The sequence below is a fragment of the Coptis chinensis genome, chromosome 3 (genome assembly GCF_015680905.1).
Source record: "Coptis chinensis isolate HL-2020 chromosome 3, ASM1568090v1, whole genome shotgun sequence".
Lineage (NCBI taxonomy): Eukaryota > Viridiplantae > Streptophyta > Magnoliopsida > Ranunculales > Ranunculaceae > Coptis > Coptis chinensis.
In genome coordinates this window covers 29695002-29722349 of record NC_141458.1, presented here as the reverse complement: position 1 = coordinate 29722349, position 27348 = coordinate 29695002, and the positions used below count along the sequence as shown (strand labels likewise).

Sequence of the window (27348 nt, the reverse complement as noted above, 5' to 3'; positions counted from 1 at the left end):
TTATGCCTTCATGTCTGGGAAGAACTTCAATGGCTATAGCTCGGAATGAATTGGCTTTGGGGAAAGGTATTCCTGAATCAGAAATTACTAGGACTGAATCATATATGCTTATTCACAAACCAAAGGAAATGACTCTGCGGAGACAAGACTTAATGGTTAGTGTGTTATACTAGTTTTAATTTTTTTAGTATATAGTTAATTCTTTAGTACATAGTACATAGTTTTCAACTGATTTTGTTAATCTTAATAGAATTCAATTAAGAATCATGTTGCCGAGCATCCCGAGTCCCAAAATGATTTGGCTGGAGATGTTGTTGCCAAGGTATAGTTATTGGCATTTCATGGTAACTTGTTATTTGAGTTTGTCTACTTTCTCAATGTTGTTCACTGAAAATAGGTTGTTGGGTGAGATAGCAGGGGCCGTTTCCGGGGCCTCGGTACAGGGGTTTGTAAAACTGTGTTGTGAAAGGGGGACTCTTTGATGAAAAAGAATGATGGTTTGATGATGGCAAACTCTCAACTTGAGAGGAGGATCGAGGCCATGGAGGTGAATATGGATGCTAGAATGTTGAGGCAGATGGAAGAGGTTAGAGCCATGTTCATGAGCCAAAGAGGAACTTGTACTGACAATGTTACATCACCTCATTCTTGTGCTAGTCATCAAAGCCCAAGTGCTCTGGTAAATATTTTAGTTGTCATCATTTTATTGAAAGTAGGTAGTTTAAGGGAAATGTGGTATGAGACCATAAGCACAAAGTATATGAGTGAGTGTCTTGTTTGAGGATGTGGTATGAGTTTGTAAGTACAAAGTATGTGAAATTGACATAGGGTCTTGGGAACACTTAGAAGGAGCAGACTTAGACCTAGTTTCCTTGGATGCCCCATTTGTACTCATCCTAGCGAGGTGGCATCCATTTACATTGTTGGGTGGTTGGTTCTCTTAGACAACTTTACCAATGCGTGAATATGCAGGGATATTTCTGACTGTGCTTATAGTTAAATTTTTACTTTCTGCATTTGCATCTGCCTAGGATATTTCTGATTGTAGTGCTTGTAGTTAAATTTTGATTTTCTGAATTTGCATGAGCCAGACCTATCTCTGAACACTGTTGCCTTCCTACTTCCGCACGCCTTTCATCCGGATAGTAACTTCACACCTTTAGCTCTTATTGTTTTGAGCCATTGTCGTATAGTTGGAAGTGTTAAAAACTGAATAATATCTAAACACATAGAGGGAGTAGACTAATAACACAGACAATCTTATACATTAATATCTTGTTTAATTCCTATTCATGTGGTACTAGCACTGAGTAGAAACATTTGGAAAAAAAAAACCCTCTCATTTCTCAACTCTTGGGGATTTCAAAGTCTACTTTCAAGCTTGATATAATGGAGTCTTTCCTATTTACATCTGAATCTGGGAACGAGGGACACCCAGACAAGCTTTGTGACCGGATCTCGATGTAGTTCTTGATGCATGTCTTGAACAAGACCCTGACAGTAAGGTGGCTTGTGACCTTAAGAGGTGGAAATGGAAGGTTTTTGAAGATAGCAACTCTTGCTACAGGCACGCTATGGCTTGACTAAGCCTATTTCTAGATAGTGGAGTTTAGGGAGGCTGGTTGAGCTAGCTGTCGCTTCCGACCTTTAATGCTGATTCAACAAGATCAACAGACTCAACAGAATCAACAGCGACTGAATCTGCCCTCCTAACATAAACTCTAATGGTACTAACCTTTAGTTTAAGCGGATTTATCATGTAATAAACCACTAAGCCATAGAGAGAAGGGTTTAACGGGGCACCAAGCCCCAACCAAGACTCTAAAGGATAATCTACCCCAGGCAAAGATGGAGAATTTCTTATCACAATCTTGATCTTGCACCGCCATGAGGCCGAAGCCAGCACGTGCGCAACAATCTTAACTAGATTGGAGATAGATCACATGACCCCGCCTTGACACAAAGTCTCACTTAGCAAACTAGACCCAGGAAATTCAAGAGTTTTTGTAAGACCCCTATTTTATATTTACATTATCTGCGTAACAATATTTAATATTTTCTGTATTTGACTGTATTTTTCTGGTCAACATGCTAGCATGTGGAATACCAAATAGTAATTTCGAATAATGTTAATATAGGAAACTAGTATTTGAATTTTGAATGTGGGTAGATTATCTTTAATTTTTGGAAAGCTTTAAATAAAAAGGAAATAAGATATTAACCTAAGGAACATAATATATATAATCCTTTTAATAGAAATAATATTTCCATAGTTATGATATAAGAATATTTAGTAATTTGGAAGTTAAGGAGAATATAGGGTGTCTCCAGAGAAACTAGTTTTTTCTGAAAAACCACAAACAACACACACAAGCCGAAAACAGAGAAAAATGCGGATATCGCGAGCTAGCTGGGATTGATTCTCTCATTTTTTTTCTTCGATATTTTCTGTTGTCGATAACACAGGAGGTGAGTAGTTTATTTTTCTGTTTTTCCCGTATATAGACACAGTTAACTGTACTTCCAAAACCATGTTATGTTCATCGTTCATTTTCTGCTATTTTTCTCTTCAAAGACTATTCTTTTTGTGAACGTTTAAACCTTAGTAGATTGTTAGTACTGTCAACACCATTAGGTGGTGGTAAAGGGAGACGCGAGCCCCTAACCTCCTCCTTTGTAAAAACGTCGTTACTGCCATTACTGTGATACTGAGGAATTTGATTTTTTTTGTATTTATTTTCGTGTTTGAAATGTTTTGTTGTATTGTGGGTTGGTGGTTTGATGTATGGTGGTAGTGGGGAGTTTGTAGGGGTTTGAAAGCTCCAAGAACACTAATGGTGGTCGGATCTAAGAATTTGGAAGTGATTTTTCTAACTGGAAATCGGGGGTTGCTTGGTGAAGTAAAGTTGTGGGGTTTTTCACCTACATAATTTTCGCTTAGTTATTGGTGGGTGGTGTGTGAAGGATTTTTGGGGGTGGCTGGAAGCTAGCGCGCTGCTTTCTTCTTGAAGGGATGACCGCGGAGAGTGATCTAGTGCTCCAGGTCGTTGTTTAGTTTTTTGACTTAGGACTAATTAGTTGGGCCGGACCCTATCAGTTCTGGTTTGGGCCGGTTTAAAAGGTTTATGTGGGCTGGTCCTAAAATTTGAATTGGATCGCATGGGATCTAGTTAGTTTTGAAATTTCCAGTTGGGTCAGATCAGTTTATAGGCCGGGTTAAACCGGGTCAATTTAGCTAGTCGCTTAGGACCAGGGTTTGAACTCTTTTTAAATATGGGTTTCGGTGAGGACCGAGAGGAATCACTACACCATAATAGGATATTTGCAACACGCACCTTTTTTGCTTTGCAACGCTTATTTACCGTTAGTAAATTGCCAACGCTTATTTAAATGTTGTAAAGCGTTGGTTTATTTGAGTGAATTTCCGGAATTAATTGCTAACGCTTAAAAAGCGTTGGAGAAGTGTTACAAATCCAAAAAACCAAAACAACTTCGAAATTTCAAAAATAGGGAAACAAAAAAGAAATCGCCGTCGGTATGTCAAAATAGAAAACCCTCTCTTTCTCTCTCACGGCCGCTGGGTTAGGTTAGGGTTTTTTTTATCCTTGCTGGTGACCCTTGTCCCTCTTTCTGTCCTTCAACCCCTCCTCCTCTTTCTGAAAAGCACAAATTATCGAAAACAAAGAACCCAAAACAAAATAGACCTAACTATTTTCTCTCTTTTCCAAACTAAACTAGGCTGTAATCTCAAAACCCTTTTTCATACCTTTTACCGAAAAGCAAAAGATTTCAACATTGTCTTTTTTCTTCTAAATATTCATTTAATTTGAAGTGGAGATTCCTCATTGTTTTGGTGTTGTAATGGCGGTCGGTGGAGAGCTTTCGGCCCGAAATTTCTACTACTTTATCGGTTCGGGTATTTGAATCTCGAATTTTACATTTCTTTGCTATATGTTTGTCTCATGTGTAGAATTTCATAGAATAAAGGCGATGCAATTTTTACTTGAGTTTAAATGTTGAAAGCAAGTTGCTTTAAATTTTGGATTTTAGAATTTTGATGAACTTGAGTTGAATTTGCAGATGTACTTAGAATGTTTGGATAAATGTTTATATATGGGACTTATTGCATCTGTTTTCTGGGCAATTATTTTATGTTTGATAATGCATGTTGGTAAATAGTCAAACTCATGTGTTCAAGGAACTGTGTTTCTGAAGATGATGAGCTATTTGAGTTCAAGATGGATGAAGGTAATTTTTCACGTCCTTTGGATTTGGCATGCTTTCTTTGTTATCATGATTAAACTTGATCTTGAAGTGTAGTCTTTACATTTTGCAGAGCAAGTTATTGATGGACTTGATAGATTCAACACCGAAGTCTCACTCATTATTTCTCCTGAGCGGACATGCACTTTGATGAAGTTCCTAAAACCCTAAGTACAAATGCTATATCTGATTTTGATGGGAAAAACTTCAGGAATATTTTTTGTTTTGTTAACATCTTATATTTTGGTCCTAAAGCTTTTCATTCATTTATTTTCCTTTTGCATGTGGGTTTTTTTTAACACATTTTCTCGGAAAAATTAGTTAGAAATAAAGATCCCGATGATTTAAGGTGAATTCATCGAGTTAGGTGCGATGGTTTAATAACATCCGATCTTATCGCTTTCGGGTTCATGCTTCCAAAGATCCGGCAAAGTTTTCCTACCGCAGTGACTGTCAACTCGAGCCTTTTTCATCATATACTACCAAGAGAACTTCTAAGAGACTGCGGGATGGGAGTCACATCGAAGAAAATACTGATATGAGGATCAACGGATGATATTTGAACACACATACGGACAAAATATCTAAACACACCTTATAAAAATCCTTGTTTGAGGGGATTCACAAAACAATTTTATCCCCATTTTCGAGGTCGCTTTTGAGAAAACATGTATTTGGATGGGTATCGCTAATAGTAGAAATAGTTTTGATGATAGCCAACTTGCACTTGGTGAAATGCCAAGTTACATGGAGGGTCCACTGTCTCTTGGTGATGCTTTGATGGAGTGTTTTAGATCTAGTTTAAGCGGTCCGCGAGTTCCCGCTTTTAATTATCTCCGGACTTTCTTTGCAGCAAGGACCAAAAGGTGTCCAAGAAATTACACGAGTTTCGAGAAGGTTATGAAGTTGTTTTTCAAACACTTAGATGATCCTCACCATAAAGTTGCCTGCAGCGACTCTTTTAACACTTCTTTGAGATGATTCCTTCTTGCGAGAAAGCCTTTTGAAAGTTATATCGAGAGGATCCGCCTCATGTTTTTCAAGGTTAATTGACCAAAAAAGAGTTAGTTTGCGGTCTTTCTCAACAACTCTAGAAACGTGAGTAAGACCTATGGTATAGATTCTCTCCTTTCGGCTTTGCTTCGTTTTCTTGATGATCAACGTTCACTTAAGGCTAAGTTGGCTGTTATTGAGTTTGCTATCAACTCCTTCAACAAGAACTCAATAATTTTTGAAGGTTCTGGTCACAGTGGCATCCCGAAATTGTGGCTTGCTAAGTTGGCTCCTTTGGCCCATGAGAAGCTAACAGTTTCCAAGACCGGTTCCACTCGGGCGTAGGGGCTATCATCCCTCAAATTCTGCGCGATCGTAAAACCTGAAAAAATGAAGCTGAAAATATACTTAGAGAAATACTTTTTTCTCTCCGTACATGAGAATATGTGAAACTCCTCACTTGTTTGGAAAACCCCTTTCGAAATCATGTTTTGTATTTATGTGCAGATTAGCAATGGCGGCGATGATGAGAATGAAAGTGTAAGCAAGCGTGTTGCACTTCAAAGGTGATTGATCTTTCAATGGCTAATGATCAATTAGTCGGAGCAAGGTACCATTTCCTTGCATTCATGGTTTTATGGTAGTTCTTTTTTTACCGGTCTTCTATTCAATGCATTTTTTTTCTGTTTGGTTCTTTCTTTCTTTTTCATCCGAAATCTTCAATGCTTGAGTTCATTACTTCTGTTTTTCCCTTCATAATCTCTATAGGCAAAATTGAATCCTGTGTAGAAGATAGACATTCACTTTCGTCATGTGTGCGTTGTTGGTGCTTAGAGGAATTTACTTCATTGTGTTAAAGATATCCCCATTCCAAATACCTAATGATTTCGCTCCGAATTAATATCTTTGAAGCTTCTTACGATTTGGCGAGATATTATTGAGATATCTTTGAATCCATTATTGGCGCCGCAAAGCTTAGTTACATGTGATCATGAAACCTCATCCCCTTAAGGACAGATATAAAACATATTGGTGCGATTATATTACAGTTGAAACAATATAATATATTTGTACATCGACTTTAGAGGTTCTTAAATGCATTGGGAAATTTATTTTATTTATTTTTTCAATTAATAATAAAGCTTAATATTATCTCATTTGTCCGACAATTGAAACTTATTGGGAAATTGCAAGATGGAACTGTGTTTTTCGAAGATGATGAGCTATTTGAGTTCAAGATGGATGAAGGTAATTTTTCACGTCATTTGGATTTGGCATGCTTTCTTTGTTATCATGATTAAACTTGATAATGAAGTGTAGTTTTTACATTTTGCGAGCAAGTTATTGATGGACTTGATAGAGCTGTCATGACAATGAAGAAAGGGGAGGTTGTAGAGTCGACTATTGTTCTAGAATATGGTTTGGTTCATCTAAATTCAAGCAAGAATTGGTTGTTGTTACCCAATTCAACTATGAAGTTGAGCTTGAATCCTTTGTCAAGGTATCTTCATGTGGTTTCTTTTTGTAACGGCTCTTGCATTGTGCTTGGTATGAGTGAGTTCAAAATTTTCCTTTTCTTTCAATAGGAAAGAGAATTGTGGGACAAGAACACACCGAGAAAATTGAAGCCATTTGGTAAGAAGAAAGAGGAAGGAAATGATGCATTCAAAGTGGAAAATATGCTATGGCAACCGAAAATCAAGGTGTCCTCATTGAGTTTGTATTTCCCCAATCTGTCCTAGAGATTTTTCTCTCGGTGTATTAATCTATGGTCAACTGTGTGGTGGGAAACATGCCATTAGATTCAAAGCAGCAGATTAATTCATAGCCGTTGATTTATTCCGTGCACTACACGTGTTAAGGGCAATTGTGGTTTTAATTAAAATCAAGGCGAATAGTAGGACCAAAATGCAAAAATCCCAAATTTCGAAGTTGTGCAAACTCGGTAGTAGTTAAAGTAGATGGTTCTCGGTGTGAGTTCATTGAGATACGATTTGTCCGCCACATCGCAGCGTTCAACCATTCACGTAAAACTGCTACTCTCATTTTCTTTTCCTTTTCTATGTGCTAATTATTATTACGGGTAGCTTATTATAATGGCTGTTAGAGATCCTTCACCACCTTTACAGATTCTAGGTACTTACTAACCTTTGCCCACGTGGCCCCATATCTCTTTGAATAAATAAACAATCTTTTGTTATAAATGTGTATGACCGAGAACCCGACGGCGTCTCCGGACTGGACTCCCCGTTTAACAATGGTCAACCAAGTATGAAGCTTGAAAAAGTTCATTGCTCCAATTCAAAGTTCAGTGAAGATGGTTCTACACTTATGGTCATCAAACCCGACTCTACGATTGGCTTATATGATTGCACCACTTACTCGAGATTAGATCCTTTGCAATCCCCAATGCTCTTGCAGCTACTTTATCTCCACGTGGGACTTATCTACAAACTTTTCAGAAATCCTCCACACCACGGGAAAAGAATTTGGTCTTGTGGAACATTCACACCGGTACTCCGTTTTATCAATTGTTTCAGTAAAAACATGTCTAAAACTACATGGTAACTTTTTTTCGACAACTATTTTATACTCACTTTTGACTAACGAGGTGTGTTTATATTAATTAGTTTGATTTATGCAGGCCCTCTATCCAATTTAGCTCGAGATTGAAGCATTTGCGTGTCGGCTTGCAACAAATGAGATACGATTTTTTGATCTTTGGGGATTTTTCAAAAGGTTTCACTTATCGCCTTAGAATCCCGGCATAGCTGCTGTAGAACTTTCTAAGGCACCTGGGTCATATGTTGCAGCGTTTGTTGCAGAATCCAAGGTTTGTTTTCTTTTTGTCCAAATGTATCCTGCCGAGTGGTTTATGTTACTTGGTAAAGTTGAAAACTAGGTTGTCTTTGAAAGCGAGTTTGTGGACATGCATACATTTTCTTTTGTCAAATTCATAGATACGATTATAATATAATTTTGTATTAGAAAACACCTAAATGTTAAGCATTTCAATACAGGATGAATTCGGGGAAACACAAATAGCTAAGTTACATTGAGACGGATAGGTGTGTCCGTGATTTAACACGGATCTGGTGTTTGACACGGTGAAATATCAAAATTGTATCCGACATGGATTGTTTTCAAATTATGGTGTGTCCATGTAACATAGATAAATAGGTAGTACTTTGGATAGTACATCCGAATGCTGATAAACTTTGAGTACATGAGCTAACTGGAATATCTAAATTACCCGATGGCTACAAAATGGTTTGATTTTAGGGCTGATTATACGGATGAATATTCATGGGTAAATCCCACTTTCTAGTTAGGATTTTACGCAAGAGAGGAAGTTCCCTTTTGCTTTTCACTCTCTCCTATGGCCTCCTTGTATGAGTTCTCCCATGAAAATTCACCTATTAAAGTTCTTGACGGGGAATATATAGTACATATGCTTCACATCTAATGAAAAATTTCTATTACAAACTCGGTTATACACCTGAAAATTTCCCATGCATTTAAACACACCTTTTGTTCCATTTATAAATTAACTACCATGTAGTTAGGTCTCATGAATGAGTGCAAATGCCAATTTTATGTTGGAATATGTTGGTTTCCACCTTAGAAGATAAATGAGTAATAGTTAACATGCTAAAGTTTTTCTTAAACTCAATGTTTTGGTCCAATAGGGGATTCCTGCCAAAGATTCAAATATTTTCATGTGCAAAGGATGAACAAGCTCAATTTGTTGCTTTCGACGGGGTTTTTCGGTGCTCCACAGTGCAAATGAGCTGGAATTATGGTTCTAGTGGACTCCTTGTCGTAGCACAATCAGACGTTGATAAAACTAACCAGAGTTACTACGGAGAATCAAAGCTGAACTACTTGACAACTGATGGAGCTCACGAAGGGCTTGTGCCTCTACGTATGTTTTGAGTTCACTTTGTAAGATCAAGTATTCTACTTTATGGTCTGAAAGTGGGACTACTTATTTTAAACTTTTGGCGGGGTAAAGAAGGGCACTGTTCATGATGTTCGATGGTCTTCCACTGGTTGAGAATTTCTTTGTTGTTTATGGGTGTATCTTTTCTCTGCTCCTACTTTGACAAGTGCTTTTTTCAAAAGTGTAACAAAAGAAGGAAAGTTAAAGATGCATCGATCATCTTGTCGATGAACTTTTTATATACAATTTATAGTGCATGTAGTTGTCAACTTATTGTATTCTATATTGCTAAGATACATTATTTATGCATTTCTAGACATGCATATGAATATATCTGGATATATATCCATAATAAAGAAAATGGATACATATAACTTACTAAGTTAATGTAATGTAAATTGGATTGTCAAATCTTGGAGATAGATACATAAAATATTAATTTCTTATTATTTTTCGTTGTTAGAACTTATATTGGAAGCCTATCTGAGATCAAAAGAAAAAAGAAGACTATTTAAATTTATTTTGTTATTTACTTTTTTTTTTGATTGAGAGGAAGTTATATACAGGTTTAAAAGTTATGTTCAAGTATATGTATTTGTTATGTTTCATCATGTGTTTACGCTCTATTTGGGATCCTTATAACTTGTAACTTTCATATAATAGCATATAAAAAAAAAAATTTCAATTTTTTTTTTACTAATGAAGTAATTAGGCCTTGCTCTTAATATTGATATCAATGATATCTTCACACCCAAAAATATATATAGTAACCATCGTGACTTGATGAGAAACTTATTGGGAAATTGCAAGATGGAACTGTGTTTCTGAAGATGATGAGCTATTTGAGTTCAAGATGGATGAAGGTAATTTTTTACTATATGTGCTGGATTACTACGTTTGGCGATGGATGTAACTCTACTTTTTATTTGATTTTTGCGAGAACGCACTTTCGTGATAAAGGCGGGGTAAGAATTTAATGTTCTAATTTCTCTTTCTTTGGATCACATGCTTTTTAAGAGATGGGTTTATTAATTTTGTATTTTTCATTTTACGGATAAAAGTTCTCCAAAGATGAGCTTGGTCGTAAAGGAGCTTTGCTTATAATAAAGGATGTGGAACTTCAGGTCAGCCTTGCTTATTATACCACTCTGTTTTATGCTTTTCGGGATCACGCCAATATTGTGTAGTCCCATTAACATAGAATGCTTGTTTCACGAGGAGAAAGTAAAGAAAGAACCAGGTCAAATGCCTCAAACAAACTAAGGTATTTGTGATTTTAATAGAAATTAAAAGTTAAACAGACTACTGAGTCGATATAAAAACCTTTGGTGGAATCATAGATACATTTGCCAACTTTGTATGGGAACCTCATTGTTGTTAAGGTATTCAATGTTCTTTCCCATGTTGCTTTGTTGGGTTTCTTTTTACCTACATTGGTCGTGATTGCAAATGTTTCGGATAAATGCTATAAATGCGACAACATTGACTTGCCTAATTCTAAGTGTGGACGAGACCGTGAAGAACCCAAAGGTAAGGTTTTCTCCAGCTAGTTGTATGGCGTTTGTAGTGTTATCTATCAAACATGCTACACTTTCGGCCAAAAGTTGATGTCTTCATATCCCAAGAGTTAGGTTGTTCAGCCTTACATTTATTTCTTTTTTCATTCCCTTTGTGCCATCCTTGGTAGTCACGGTGTTTTAATTTTTCTTTGCATTGTTATTTTCTAATGGCTATTCATTGTATTGATAATCCGGTCGAAGAGTGCACAAGGAGATGCTCTTTGCTAGAGCGATGGGTTGAGGGCGAAGGGGGGGTTTTGTGGCGTGGAAGGGGAATCTTGGCGTTGAGCTTTTGGGTTTGAAGATGCCAAGGACTTTCTAGAGTGAAAGGAAGATTTTGAAAGCAAAGGGTGGTTTGTTTTAGGTGGGAAGTTTGCTTTTTGTCCTTAATTTTGTTTGTTTTGGTTTGGAGTGAGTTTGTAGCTATATATATATTTGTCTAAACCATTCTTGTATTCATTGGATTCTTGTATTCATTGGTTATTGTAGGTTTATTTGGTCTCGCTACAAAATGAGAAATTATTATTTTTTTATTAGCAACCCATCAAAGAGCGGTTTATAACCCGTTACAAATGAATTTTAAATTATTTTTTTTTTAAAATTAACTAACAACTTTGTAACGGGTTAAAAACCGTTGGTAAAATTTTAACAAATTACCAACGCTTAAAAGCGTTTGTGAAATTTCTGTTTGCAACGCTTTTTAAGCGTTGGAAATTTCTGTTTGCAACGCTTTTTAAGTGTTGGAAATTTTTATTTGCAACGCTTTGAATTTCTGTTTGCAACGCTTTTTAAGCATTGGAAATTTTTATTTGCAACGCTTTTTAAGCGTTGCAAATATTTCCAACACTTTTTAAGCGTTGCAAATATTTCCAATATTTATCGACGCAACGCTTTAAAAAGCGTTGCAAAAATTATTAGCAACGCTTTTTTGCCGTTGCAAATAGCCTGTTATGGTGTAGTGAATGACCACTGGTTAGGACCGTCGACTGTTGGGTTGATTGTTGACCCATTGACTGTTGACGTTTTCTAAAAATGTTATAGATTGAATTTATGGACCATTCCGATGATAGGATGTGGGTGACACTTGTATAAACTTGTTTGTCAGTATCTAATATAGATTTGATGTCGATCTTGTGTAAATTTTGACACATGAAGATAGAGAAATTTTAAGATGCATAGATATATACGTTTGAATAAATTACATAACGAAAATCCTAGAACCTAGCTACCACAACTCATGTGACTTGCCCTGCGTGGGCGTGTGTAATTTGATTGGCCCTTCGGGCGTTTCAGTAAATCTGAATGGCCCTTCTGGCGTAGCCGAATAGTGGCTTGATTATCTCGTTCGCAAAACTTTAGAACGAGACGCGCATTACTTTTATGCCGAATAGTGGCATTACTTACATAATGGCTTTCGTGTGAGGGTTACGGTGTGTGCGCGGCATCCATTTCGGGATAGTTACGCATGAGTGGTACATTATGTAAGGGGAGGCATGTGGATGTACATGTTCGGCGTTGGGTAGCGATTGTGGTAGCCAGGAAAACTAGGTAAAACATAGAGACGACGGGTTACTAGGGACACTTGATAAATATTACTGCCATGATATTTTCCTCAGGCGTGGTTATTGATTTAAGACTTTCAAGTTAAGTTTCATTTTTGTTATGATTATTACAAATTGCTTGCAGGAGAGTGGGTTAAACTAATTATTCTTGCAGAGAGGACCCACTCTGCGATAGAGCATGCATAAAGGTAAGTACTAGGCTGACATAAGTTATTTACTCTTAGTTAGAAGTTAAGGTGCCTTTATGAAGGAACTAACTACCTTAAGCTTAGGCCTCGATGGAGGAACTACACGCCATGTAAAGAATGAAATATTATGTATGTCTAAATGGTTTTACTAAGGTTACTCATACCAGCATTATTCATAATGTCAACCCGATTGCATGTTTGCTAATCGGGTGTGTTCTTATATGAACATAGTCGATCGGCCTGGGCGGGGGTTAGGCGATGTTCGAGAAGGTGGCGTCTTTGCTTCGTGATTGATGTTAGCATTTATTTTTAATAAGATGTCGTTTCATTTTCCTCGAGAGATGTAGTGGAATTTGTTGGGGACATATGTTTAATTTATTTTTTCGAATTCTTAAGTGAAGAAGTTTGTAACTTAATTTTTGATCACAAATTTTCTTAATGATGAGTGGATTGTTTTGAGTATTTTATTGTTTAGTTTTTTCATGTGTTATTATTCATTAGGGTTATGATATAGATTGGGTTGTGAGGTTGTTGTCACATCTCGGATATCGAGGAGTCGGATATCATTATTATTATCGATTTATCGAAATTGAGTGTGTGATTTAATATCGAGCATTTGGTTAGCTTAGATTGGGAATGTCTAAGTGATCCTCGGATATGGATTATGGGTAATAGTGTTGAGTGTTTTGGGGTTTCTGTGGATATTAATAGGAGTTTTGTTTGAACTGTAGATCATGGTTGAGACACGAGCTAGCAATGGTACTGAACATGTAGGGAGCGCCCTATCCGGATGCGAGGGGCCGATTAACTTCGGCTCTCCTGTAGGTCGCTGAGAATAATCGAGGGAATCATAATGATCCGTTTGCTAAGCATAATAAGGACTCTGCCAACCTCGGTGGTAAGAGGTTCACTGGAACCTTTGGCCCTCTTGTAGCCGAGGCTTGGCTTAAAGCTTGCGAGATGATTTTCGCCGCATGGATCGTTGAGGTTGAGGCGGGGAGTTGGCTGCCCATCGGTTGGACGATCGCGGCCACAGTTTTGGTGGATGTCTATTCTTCCACATGTTGATCTCGATCGATGTCTTGCAATCGAGTTCGAGGAGAAGTTTGAGGCTAGGTTTATTCCCCGGGCTTTGAGGGAACGCGAAGGCGAGAAGAGTTTACAAGAACTCGCGGGGTCGGACGGCGGTTGAAAGCGATTATGTTACCCAGTTCAATGAGTTGTCAAGGTTTGATACGTATCTGGTGGATACTCCTGAGAAGAAGAATAGAAAGTTTATCAAGGGACTGAACCCTTACTTGTCGAGGTCATTACTTCCTTTCGACAAAGACACTTTTGACCGAGTTTTGGATCTTGCTTTGATGTATGAGGAGCAGAACAAGGAGTTTCGTGAAATTCGGGACAAGGGTAAGGGAGGAGCTAGTGATTCCAGACATTCTAGACCACATCGTGGTCATGGTGGGGACCGGTACAAGCCTGGGCCGTATGGTCAGGGAAACAGGGGACCTCAGCAGATCCAGCCGAGACCCCAACAGGGAAATGGTTTCCAGAGGCAGGGAAATCAGTATCAGAATCGTCCAGGCGGGAATCAATATCAAAATCGACCGGGAAATGGCAATCAGAGACAATGTTACCAAGGTCAACCACAGCAGAATGGACAGTTTAGGCACCAGATGGCAGCTCTTCCAGGTCCGAGAATTATCGCCCCAATTTCAGGCAACTGCTATAAATGTGGACGACCGGGACACCGGGCTAGTACTTGCCCACATGGATTCAGGAGGAGCAGGGGGGGACGAGGGGGAGGGGCACCACCGGATCGTGCCTTCGCAATTTGCGGGGCAGGGAAATGTAGCGGTACTTTTGCTACATCTCATAATGATCTTAGAGTTCTATTTGATTAATCGGTGCATCTCATTCTTTCATTTTCGTCGGCTTGTTGAAAAAGAAAATGTTAAAACCACCCCACTCCCTAAACCTTTACGTGTTGAAACACCATTAGGAGGTTTAGTGACTTTGTATGATTACTGTAAGGGCTTTGAGATCTCTTTTATGGGTCATTGAGTTCATAGTAGACACGGTAGTTTTGGGTTTCGAAGGTTTCCACTTCATATTAGGAATGGATTGGTTAAGTAAGAACTATACTACCTTAGATTGTGCTACGAGGTCCATTTCTTTTAGTAGCCCTGGATTTCCTTTTGCCACTTATGAGTCGCGGTTTCGGGAGATTCGGTGATGACTAGCTTCACGTATTCGGTGGAAATACGGAAAAGGACATTAGTGCGGTGGAAGTGGTATGCGATTATACCGGCGTTTTCAGGAGATCCCTCGGACTGCCGCCCTAAGCGAGAGGTAGAGTTCGGATAGACTTGCTACCGAGGGACAGCTCAATTTCAGTCAGTGTCTGAGACTAAGCAAAAAAGCGGTGGATGAGATGAAAGTTCAACTTGAGGAGTTGTTGAGAAAGGGTAAGCCTTGTTGTTTGTGTTTGACTTTTTGTTGTGGTGTCTTTGTGTGCTTATTATTTATTATTATGTGTTGATATAAGTATAAACCTTTTAAGGTGTGTATGAACTAGGTTTATCGTCCGAAAGTAACTTCGCCGTGGGCTGCACCAGCTATCTTCGTGTCCAAGAAGGATGGTACTTTGAGGATGTGCATTGACTATAGGGAGCTGAACAAGGCGACGATCAAGAACAAGTACCCATTGCCCAGGATAGATGACCTCCTAGATCAACTAAAAGGGGATGATGATATTCATGATTTGACTTGAGGACTGGGTACTATCAGATGAGTGTTAAAGAGCAGAGTATTTCTCTCACAGCTTTTCGTACTCGCTATGGGTTGTACGAGTTTCCTGTTATGCCATTTGGACTGACTAATGCACCTGCATTCTTTATGGACTTGATGAATCGGGTGTTCCATCCGTGATTTGACAAAGTTCGTTATTATTTTCATTGACGACATTCTTGTGTACTCCAAGAGCGTTGAGGAGCACAAGGAACATCTGCGGATAGTGTTACAGATTCTTAGGGAGCAGCAGTTATATGCAAAGTTCAGCAAGTGCCATTTTTGGGTGGCTGAAGTCAGATTTCTTGGGCATGTGATATCGAGTAAGGGGATAGCAGTAGATCCCAAGAAGGTTCTAGCAGTTAAAGAGTGGAAGCAACCTACTAATGCCACTGAAGTGAGGAGTTTCTTAGGATTGGTCGGGTATTATAGGAGGATCATAGAGAAGTTTTCTCTTATTGCTGCACCGATGACCACGGTTGCGGAAGAATATTAAGTTCTTGTGGAATGATGATTGTGAACGAGCATTCCAAGAGTTGAAATAAAGATTGACTACAGCGCCGATCTTAGTTATTCCCATTAGAGGCGGGAAGTTGGTGGTTTTTACTGATGCTAGTGGTACGGGTTTGGGATGTGTTTTGATGCAGGACCAGAAGGTGGTTTCTTACGTATCTAGACAATTGAAACTCCATGAGAGGCGATATCCTACGCATGATTTGGAGCTGGCGGCAGTGGTATTTGCTTTGAAGGTATGGCAACACTACCTATATGGGGAGAGGTTTGAGTTGTACACGAATCACAAAAGCTTGAAGTATTTGTACTCACAGAAGGAGTTGAACATGAGACAACAGAGGTGGATGGAGTACATTAGCAGTTATGACTTTGAGATTCTTTATCATCCTGGTAAGGGAAATGTGGTAGCTGATGCTTTGAGTAGGCAACACAGTGTGATGACTTCACTTATGGTGCAAGAGTGGAAGTCACTTGAGATTTTGGCTTCAGTAGATTTGCATGTTGAGTCAGGGACGGCTAGAGCTTTTGTTTGCAGTTTGACAGTCCATCCTTCCTTAGTGAGTAAGGTTTTGAACCTACAGATGGCTGATCTTTCTTTGGTACAGCGTTTGGGTGACTTAGTGGTGGATCTTCTCGATGATTGCCCTACAGATTGGTCAGTAGATTCTGATGGTGCTTTGAAGATCCGGAATAGACTTTGTGTTCCGAATAATGTTGAGTTGAAGAGAGAGATATTGGATGAGGCTCATAGGTCTCGGTTCACTATCCATCTCGGGGGTACGAAGATGTATCATAACTTGAAGAGGACTTTCTGGTGGGAAGGTATGAAGAGAGATGTGGGAGAGTATGTGTCTCGTTGTTTCACATGTCAGCAGGTGAAGGCAGAGCATCAAAGGCCTTCAGGTTTGTTGCAACCTTTGGAGATTCCCACGTGGAAATGGGAACAAATCTCAATGGACTTCGTGGATGGATTACCTAAGTCCCGGCAGGGAAATGAGTCTATTTGGGTTATTGTAGATCGATTGACGAAATCTGTTCAATTTATTCCGATTGGGGTACGGCAAAACACTGATAGTTTGGCAGTGAAGTACATTCGAGAGGTGGTGAGACTCCATGGCATACCTGTTTCTATTGTCTCTGATAGAGATCCACTTTTTGCATCAGAGTTTTGGGAGAGCTTCCAGCGTGCTATGGGCACGAAGCTAAACTTGAGCATAGCATATCACCCTCAGACGGACGGACAAACAGAGCGGGTGAATCATATATTGGAGTACATGTTGCGGGCATGTGTCCTTGATTTCGGAGGAAGTTGGGAGGAACATATTCCTTTGGTTGAGTTTGCGTATAATAATAGTTTTCACTCTAGTATTGGCATGGCACCATTCGAGGCCCTTTATGGGAGGCCCTGTAGATCACCGGCGTGTTGGGCCGAGGTGGGTGATGGAGTCTTACTTGGTCCGGAGATTGTTAGGGAGACTGCAGAGAATGTTAGGGTGATAACGAGAACGGATTAAAGACAGCTTCGAGTCGGCGGAAGAGCTACGCTGATCGGAAGAGGAAGGGAGTTGAGTTTGAAGTTGGGGATTTTGCATTTTTGAAGGTGTCCCCTATGCGTGGTGTGATGAGGTTCGGGAAAAAGGGCAAGTTGAGCCCTAGATTTATTGGACCGTTCGAGATTGTTGCTCGTGTGGGCAGTGTGGCATATCAGCTCGCGTTGCTTGCAACTTTATCCTCGGTGCATGATGTTTTCCATATTTCCATGCTTCGAAAGTGTGTGAAAGACCCGACCCAGATTGTTGAGCTAGGCGAGATCGAGATTAATGACGATTTGACGCACTTGGTGAAACCTATCACCATCGTGGACCGTGACGTGAAACAACTTCGGCAGCGACAAGTGAACTTGGTGAAGGTGCAATGGAGTGAAGATGAAAGGATGTTACGTGGGAGTTAGAGGACAAGGTTAGAGTCGTGCATCCAGAGTTATTCGCCTAGTGTCCCATACTGCTGAATCTCGGGACGAGATCCCTTTAAGGTGTGTATAGCTGTAAGACCCCTATTTTATATTTACATTATCTGCGTAACAATATTTAATATTTTCTGTATTTGACTGTATTTTTCTGGTCAACGTGCTAGCATGTGGAATACCAAATAGTAATTTCGAATAATGTTAATATAGGAAATTAGTATTTGAATTTTGAATGTGGGTAGATTATCTTTAATTTTTGGAAAGCTTTAAATAAAAAGGAAATAAGATATTAACCTAAGGAACATAATATATATAATCTTTTTAATAAAAATAATATTTCCATAGTTATGATATAAGAATATTTAGTAATTTGGAAGTTAAGGAGAATATAGGGTGTCTCAGGAGAAACTAGTTTTTCTGAAAACCACAAACAACAAACAACACAAAACGGAGAAGAACGCGGATATCTTGAGCTAAATGGGATTGGTTCTCTCATTTTTTTCTTCGATATTTTTCATTTGCCGATATAACACGGGGAGGTGAGTAGTTTATTTTTCTGTTTTTCCCGTATATAGACACAGTTAACTGTACTTCCAAAACCATGTTATGTTCATCGTTCATTTTCTGCTATTTTTCTCTTCAAAGACTATTCTTTTTGTGAAAGTTTAAACCTTAGTAGATTGTTAGTACTGTCAACACCATTAGGTGGTGGTAAAGGGAGGCGCGAGCCCCTAACCTCCTCCTCTGTAAAAATGCCATTACTGCCATTACTGTGATACTGAGGAATTTGATTTTTTTTGTATTTATTTTCGTGTTTGAACTGTTTTGTTGTATTGTGGGTTGGTGGTTTGATGTATGGTGGTAGTGGGGAGTTTGTGGGGGTTTGAAAGCTCCAAGAACACTAATGGCGGTCGGATCTAAGAATTTGGAAGTGATTTTTCTAACTGGAAATCGGGGGTTGCTTGGTGAAGTAAAGTTGTGAGGTTTTTCACCGACATAATTTTCGCTTAGTTATTGGTGGGTGGTGTGTGAAGGATTTTTGGGGGTGGCTGGAAGCTAGCGGTTGTTGCTGCGAAGGGGATGACCGTGAGAGCGATCTAGTGCTCCAGGTCGCTGTTTAGTTTTTTGACTTAGGACTAACTAGTTGGGCCGGACCCTATCAGTTCTGGTTTGGGCCGGTTTAAAAGGTTTATGTGGGCTGGTCCTAAAATTTGAATTAGATCCCATGGGATCTAGTTAGTTTTGAAATTTCCAGTTGGGTCAGATCAGTTTATAGGCCGGGTTAAACCGGGTCAACTTAGCTATTCGCTTAGGACCAGGGTTTGAACTCTTTTTAAATATGGGTTTGGGTGAGGACCGGGAGGAATGACCACCGGTTAGGACCGTCGACTGTTGGGTTGACTGTTGACCCGTTGACTGTTGACTTTTTTTTAAAATGTTATAGATTGAATTTATGGACCAATCCGATGATAGGATGTGGGTGACACTTGTATAAACTTGTTTGTCAGTATCTAATATAGATTTGACGTCGATCTTGTGTAAATTTTGACACGTGAAGATAGAGAAATTTTAAGATGCATAGATATATACGTTTGAATAAATTACAAAACGAAAATCCTAGAACCTAGCTACCACAACTCATGTGACTTGCCCTGTGTGGGCGTGTGTAATTTGATTGGCCCTTCGGGCGTTTCAGTAAATCTGAATGGCCCTTCTGGCGTAGCCGAATAGTGGCTTGATTATCTCGTTCGCAAAACTTTAGAAGGAGACACGCATTACTTTTATGCCGAATAGTGGCATTACTTACATAATGGCTTTCGTGTGAGGGTTACCTGGTGTGCGGCATCCCACTCAGGGTAGTTACGCACAGAGTGGTACATTATGTAAGGGGAGGCATGTGGATGTACATGTTTCGTTGGGTAGCGATTGTGGTAGCGGGGAAAACTAGGTAAAACATAGAGACGACAGGTTACTAGGGACACTTGATAAATGTTACTGCCATGATATTTTCCTCAGGCGTGGTTATTGATTTAAGACTTTCAAGTTAAGTTTCATTTTTGTTATGATTATTACAAATTGCTTGCAGGAGAGTGGGTTAAACTAATTATTCTTGCAGAGAGGACCCACTCTGTGATAGAGCATGCATAAAGGTAAGTACTAGGCTGACATAAGTTATTTACTCTTAGTTAGAAGTTAAGGTGCCTTTATGAAGGAACTAACTACCTAAAGCTTAGGCTCCTCAATGGAGGAACTACCTGCCATGTAAAGAATGAAATATTATGTATGTCTAAATGGTTTTACTAAAGGTACTCATACTAGCATTATTCATAATGCTAGCTGACCCGATTTGCATGTTTGCTAATCGGGTGTGTTCTTATATGAACATAGTCGATCAGCCTGGACAGGGTTAGCTGATGTTCGAGAAGGTGGCGTGCTGCTCGTGATTGATGTTAGCATTTATTTTTAATAAGATGTTGTTTCATTTTTCCTCAGAGATGTAGTGGAATTTGTTGGGGACATATGTTTAATTTATTTTTTTTCCGAATTCTTAAGTGAAGAAGTTTGTAACTTAATTTTTGATCACAAGTTTTCTTAATGATGAGTGGATTGTTTTGAGTATTTTATTGTTTAGTTTTTCCGCATGTGTTATTATTCATTAGGGTTATGATATAGATTGGGTTGTGAGGTTGTTCTCACATCTCGGATATCAAGGAGTCAGATATCATTATTATTATCTGATTTATCGAAATTCGGGGTGTGACAGTTTTGGGGGGAAAGAAAGACTCCCAATGATTCCAAAAGGGACTTAGACTCAGCAGCCACCCTACTATCGGCAATGACTACGACATCACCAAGAAGAGCATAGGCCAGGAATCGACTCGTACCGGGAGAAAGCCGCTCCACAACCAAGCAAACCATGAAATGGTGGGATAGTGAGAAAAGAGGCCCCGAGGACTAGTACCCTAATAGCTTACCTGTAGTGAAGTAAACAGAAGTTTCTTCATTGACAATACATGACAAGAAAAGTACTCCCTGTCCGTTCTTTCAAAGTAGTCACTTGGGCTAAAGGCGCAAGAGGAGATATGATCCTTGGTTCTGGGTAAATAGTCCCACCCTGTGCTTCCAACTTTACTTAGTTTTTAAGTCAGGGTCTCGAGCCTAACAAGTTCTTTGAGTTCGGCTTTTGGGGCTACCTACTTGAATATTGCTTCTTCTTTTCTAGTGGGGAAAGTCACTCCCGCGGTACCCTTTGAGGAATGAATCATGACCTCAACTATAAAGCTTCCCAATTGATTAGGCGTGCTTGAGGAAGGACAGGAATGAGGTAGTAGAAGCGAGGAGGTATATCGCCCTATCGAGGCGGCTTTCTCTTCTCCACAGTGTAGGCCGAGTTTGAGGGTTCGTAGTACCTCTCCAAGTTCCATAATGTCTGGAGCAGCCTATGGTCATTTTGGTAGGGATGAGACTGATTTCACATGGGAAGTTGTTAAGCCCTCAAGTGGACAAAACCACCAAGCCTAACTATCCGGGAACTTGATGGTAGCTGTCTCTATTCTGGTTCTCTTGTCATGAATAATGTGTTTGCAACTTGCTGTTATTTAGATACTATCTTTTGTCTTTATTTGACAACTTTTTACTTTCTTTTTCTTTTGTTTTATGTTGCATGTAATACCAGCTAGTGAAATTATTTGGATTGACGGGAGTAAAAACTAGATAAAGACTGCATTTGTATGGCATGTGGTACAAGGTTCTATGGCTTTATGTATACGGTTTAAACTTGAAATCAAGACTTTTAATTAAATGTTTTCTTTGTAGCTGGGAAATGTGCACTACATTGGCAAAGATTGTGAATTGCGTGGAGGTTGGCCGCTTGATATTGTTGCTAGAGGTGTTGTACACGATGTCGATCCTAACACAGAGTATGGGGAAAGGACTTTAGAAGAAGGGAACTTCAAAAATTTTGTCCAAGTTGTCCATGACCATAACGCAACACTGCCATGCCCTCATAATGGATGGGTAAGGACGCTTGGTCAGGTTGTGCAAGGAGGTGTTATATGGCCCAAGGAGTTAGTGTTTGCATCCCATAGTTCGTCCTCTTGAACTGTTTATTGAATGAACTTTTTTGTCTAAAAACAATATGTTCTCTTATGCTTTTTTTGCATGGTTAGCTGTTGGTTGTGGATGTATGGCTAGCTTGTTAGGGATGTGATGTGAATATTTTTGTAAGTTCAAGATGTGAAGTGAATATTTGGTAATTTCAAGATGTGAAGTGAATATGTTTTTTGCCAAAATGAATGTTACTTGAGATATATGATTTGTGTTTGCAGATTTTGTAAGTTGGTTTGTGGTTTGGTGTTACATAGGATCTGTATCAGCAGGAAAACTATTTTCAATTTTCATGATACAATTTGAATTATGCAAATATATATAGAAAAAAAAATTAAAAAATAATTATTGTAAACCGACGGACATTATCCTTGGCTGATCTCATATTTACAAAATGGACACGTCGGCCCATCCTTGGGGACATTAACCGTAGGCGTAGGTAACCAATGCCTACAGACTAAATCCCAAACCAAACCGTCAGTATTGGTAACCAATGCCTACAGACTAAATCCCAAACCAAACCGTCGGTATAGGTAACCAATGCCTACAGATTTTAACCCATATAAAACTGTCGGCGTAGTTAACCAATGCGTACGGATAAGATCCCTAATTAAACCATCCCAATAGATAACCTATGCGACGGACAGTGCCGACGGACGTTATTTATGCCATAGACTATGCCAACATAACAAATTAGGACGGCTGTGTTACAGATGAAGTCCATAGGCTTAGATCTAAGGCTACGGCTCTTGTCCGTAGGTATATATCAATTATTTTGTAGTGTAAACACTAATTGGGAAACCTTATCTATTATTATAAATAGGATAGTTGAACTACGCTTTGAGTTTGATTCATATTCACAAGATACGTAGGCAGCCATTAAAGAACGTGGTTCAACTCATCATCTTCTACATCTCTTCTTCTTCTTGATCCAATTCATCTCATTGTTCTTTTAGAAGTAACATGATATTTGTGTTTCTAGATTAGGAAAAATAATCACACATATATGATCTACTAACCATACATAAATATCAACTCTATAAAAATTCAACTTGTTTAACAATTTTTAACATTGGCAAAAAATGATTGTAAGAACTCAACATTTCTGGACCGTTAGATATATTTCAAAAGTGGACAACAATTTTTATCTAAGTTGGAAGATATCAAATGAGTTGAATTTTTGTGAAGATATTTTTTTATGGCTAGTAGATCATATCCACAAAAAATTAGATTTTAAATTATTTTGTAGGTGAAGTTGTAGGTTGTTTTAGATTTGGTACTTAGTTTGGTATTTAATTTAAGGTCCTTTTAGGAGTATAGTCAGGCTACGTTGACACCCTTAAATGACACCCCAAATTGACACTCCTACTAAACACAATGATTTAATAACCAATTTTTAGTAGATATGGTCTCCAAAAAAAATCAGCTCATTTCAATATGTGTAACCTTGTCAAAAGTTGTGTTCAAGTTTGCAATTTTTTTAACAGTCTATATTTTTTCAGTTTTGTAAATAAATTTGACAAGGCTAAAGATGTCGAAATGAATTGAAATTTTGCAGACATGATCAACATGGTAAGAGGGTCATATTCACAAAAAATTAGCCATTATTTTTTATTGTAGAAGTGCACTTTTTGGTAAGGGTATCAATTCAAGGTGTCATTTAGGGGTGTCAATGTAGCCTGACCAATATATATATACCATATATACCATCAATTTCATATATAAGAAATTGGTCCAGAGGACTAATTCCGAGCCAAAATCACCAATGCCACTTTTTTTTTAAAAAAATCACTCACAAACCCAATTTTCAAGTGAAAATAACTCTTAAAGACAAACAGCCCTGATTTGAAATTTATATCTTCCGATTTTATCATTTATGTCGTTTTGGTATAAATATAATGATTGTTCATACCTCCTCATGTATGAATAATGTTTGTTCATACCCCAACTAAGTGAACATACATCATACTTTATATTAAGGTATGAACAGAGATTGTTCATAACTTATGTTGAGGTGTGAACAGTAATTGTTCATACCCAAAATACGTATAAACATATTCCAATTAATAAATGTTCTTTCCGATCATACATTATATTAAGGTATGAACAATGATTGTTCATACTCCAATATGTATTCTTAATGATCATACATTATGTTGAGGTATGAACAATGATTGTTTATACCCCAAACAGGTAAGAACAATGATTGTTCATACTCCAATAGGTGTTCTTACTAATTATGCATTATGTTGATGTATTTACAGTGATTGTTCATACCCCAAATAGATTTCTTTTGAAAACTTGCTCAACAATCATAACTATACATATAAATTTTTTCTAACAAATCGTGATTCCTGTTTTAGTCGCTAACCCGTTGTAATATCTTAACAAATCATTTTAATTAAGTTTTAAAAACTCATTTTTTAATTGGGAGAGGGAACCTGTTTTAATAGTTGACTTAATTAATTTAGAAATGTTATTCCCGTTTTAATTAGAAATGTTATATTTTCCATTTTCAATATGGAAGTGTGAATTCTCGTTTTAATAGGAAAATGATTCCTGTTTTAATTAGAAGCACTAGAAGTTATTTTTTCTAATAGGAATGAATTCTCGTTTTAATTAGAAGTGCATAAAATTTATTTATTTTTAATAGAAAATGAATTCCCATTTTAATAGGAGATGACGATGATGTGGAATTTTAATAATCATACATTATGTTGAAGTATGAACAATGATCGTTCATACCTTAAATGAGTAGGAATAATGATTGTTCATACTCTAATAGGTGTTCTCATTAATCATACATTATGTTGAGGTATGAACAAAGATTGTAATTCATATCTCATGTTGAGGTATGAGCAACGATTGTTCATACTACATATGCCGTTTTGGTTGGGTTGGGTCGTTTTTTTATTTTCGCGTCAAGGTATACTTGTCCTAAAATATATCCGGTCCTTGTGAGTGATTTAAAAAAAAAAGGGTTTGAGAGTGATTTTTTCTTCTTTTTTGTCCTTGACAGTTACTCTCAGTTTCAAATATGAATGCAAGTCTATATGAACCTAGACAAACGGCAGAGGGGGAAGTCGCCCCAAACATTTTGAGGCTTTGCCTCTCCAAAAAATTTCAGGATAGTGTACGTACCACTACCCCCTCGTATACCTTCCCTAACCCAAATTCCTGGCTCCGTCCCTGCATTCATGTCCATAACTTGTAAAAGTATTCCGTACAAAAAAAATATATCATATGCCAATTGCCAACCAACAGAGTCTCAGGCTCTCAGCAGAGAGTTTTGAAAAGTACCGAATTCAAGCATTTAAATTGCAAGAAATTGGGCCTAACACCCAATTTTGGAGAAAATAAAGTCTAGAGGACACGGTTTTTGGTGAGTAACTCACAAGGACAAATTCTAGCAATTAGTAACTCACGAACCCACGATTTCAAATTTTGTAACCCTCAAGGACAAAATAAGTTGGCCCGACCATTTTACTTTTTTTAAATCCCAGTTATACCCTTTCGTGAAAATAACTCTCAAGGACATGGCCTGGATTTAAAATAAATATTTTCCAATTTTACCTTTTCTGTCATTTTACTATGAACAATGAGTGTTCATACCTTCTGCTGGTGTATGAACAATGATTGTTCATATTCAAATAGGTGAATGTACCTTATACAATATATTGATGTATGAACATTGAATGTTCATACCCAATCAATGTTCATACCCAAAGACTATGAACATTGAATGTTCATACCCAAAGGACCAAGGACTATAAACATCGAATGTTCATACCCAAAGGATTATGAACATTGAATGTTCATACCCAATCAATGTTCATACCCAAGGACTATGAACATTGAATGTTCACTATGAACATTGAATGTTCATATCCAAGGACTATGAACATCGAATGTTCATACCTAAAAGACTATGAACATTGAATGTTCATACCCAATCAATATTCATACCCAAGGACTGTGAACATTGAATGTTCATACTCAAAGGACTATGAACATTGAATGTTCATATCCAAAGACTATGAACATCGAATATTCATACCCAATCAATATTCATACCCAAAGACTGTGAACATTGAATGTTCATACCCAAAGAACTATGAACATTGAATGTTCACTATGAAAATTGAATGTTCATACCCAAGGACTATGAACATCGAATGTTTATACCTAATCAATGTTCATACCCAAAGACTATGAACATTCAATGTTCATACTAAATACACCAGGTCGTTTCGTCTAGGCCGGGCCGTTAATTATTTCGTGTCAGGAGTATACTTGATATTTCATCTATCCGATCCGTTTTTTATTTCGCATCAAGGGTATACTTGAACTTTCATATACCCGGTTCTTGAGAGTTACAAAAATAAAAAGGTGTCCTTGAGAGTCACTCCCTGTTTAAATTGGAGAATATCAAATGCACTATAGCTATATCTCTCATTTTCTTCGGGAGCGCAAGTACTTCACTCAAGACAAATCATGGACCAAAATATCGCCGATATATCGGTATTTTGATACACCGACATCGATATTTCCGACATATATCCACCGAATATAGAACCCTTTTTTTCCCGATATATATCGAAATTTATGATATGAAACTTTATATCGCCGATATAATCGATATATATCGGTTGACTTTTTGACCATTTTAAAATATAAATTCGATATTTCCAATATATTTCCGATATATATCTGATATTTCCGATATATCTGATATTTTTTATATTTTAAATAGTTTGGACTGGTTACCAAAAAAATGAATATATCCGAAATATCCGATATATCCGATATATATCGGTTTTTGGGTTTTTGGGTTTTTTGGGCCTTGAGACAAATTGAACATTTGAAATTCAGTAGAAGTCATTTTGATGTGGTGTCCTAGCTAGGGCGCTATAAAACCATAGTGTGAACCTTAATAAGCGCTAGCCCGACAGGTATTCTACAACACGAACAGTATTTTAATTTGAATAACTTCGCAACTTCATTTGTGGAAAAGAAATTTCGTGTAAATGTGATTCGAATTAAATGTAAGAAAAATCTTACTAACACTGATCAAGTTTTGACCTCATCCAGCAAAAAGCAAAAAGGTTTTGACCTCGATCACCAAGTCTTTAATTGGGTGATTTTTTATTTTTTTTTGCTAAAGAGTCTTGGTTGACTTGAAATAGTGGAAAACTGGTGTATTGTTCTGTATGTCTATCTATATTCTCTATCCGTCATTTCATCCTTCAGTGATCGATGTAAACGAAGAAGTCTAGAAAAGCACATTTTACGTACACATTATGATTTTAATATTTTACTACCTTTTCGCTAGGGATTAACGGATTATTAGATGACAAATTATTGGTCTGAGAGGAATGCTGGATTGCTGGACAATGGCATGTATGAAGGATGAAGTCTGGACTCTTAGTGGGTGTGTGGTTCTCATTTTTTCAAAAAATTATTTTTT

General features: G+C 37.9%; 1 long non-coding RNA gene across 1 annotated transcript; it reads left to right on the top strand.

The window, feature by feature from the left end:
* Positions 1-249: 249 nt before the first annotated feature.
* LOC147509079 (uncharacterized) lies at positions 250-21746 on the top strand. The gene is made up of 3 exons (XR_015216494.1): positions 250-322; positions 418-679; positions 21591-21746. It is a non-coding gene; the product is annotated as an uncharacterized LOC147509079 (long non-coding RNA).
* The last annotated feature ends 5602 nt before the right edge of the window (positions 21747-27348 follow it).